Here is a 258-nt window from a genome sequence, read left to right as displayed (position 1 = left end):
AAGCAGTTCCTGCCGCTGCGCGCCGGGCCACGCCCCCGCACGCTTGGGAGCGCCGCCGGCTCCGGGCCGGGGGCGTGGCCTCGGCGGGAGGGCGGGGCCGCGAGCCTGGGGGGGAGCGGACAGGCCCACCCTCGAGGCCACGCCCCGCCGGCGGGGTCAGCGGAGAGCGCCGTGGCCTCCGCCTGGAGACCCCGTAGTCCTGCTGGCCCGCAGCCGCTCTCCCCGGCTTGCTGCTCTTGTGTCTTGGGCCGGGTCTGA

This window comes from Talpa occidentalis, unplaced genomic scaffold, assembly GCF_014898055.3.
Source record: "Talpa occidentalis isolate TD23 unplaced genomic scaffold, MPIMG_talOcc4v2.1 talOcc4.9, whole genome shotgun sequence".
Taxonomy (NCBI): Eukaryota; Metazoa; Chordata; class Mammalia; order Eulipotyphla; family Talpidae; genus Talpa; species Talpa occidentalis.
This window is presented reverse-complemented; position numbering follows the sequence as displayed.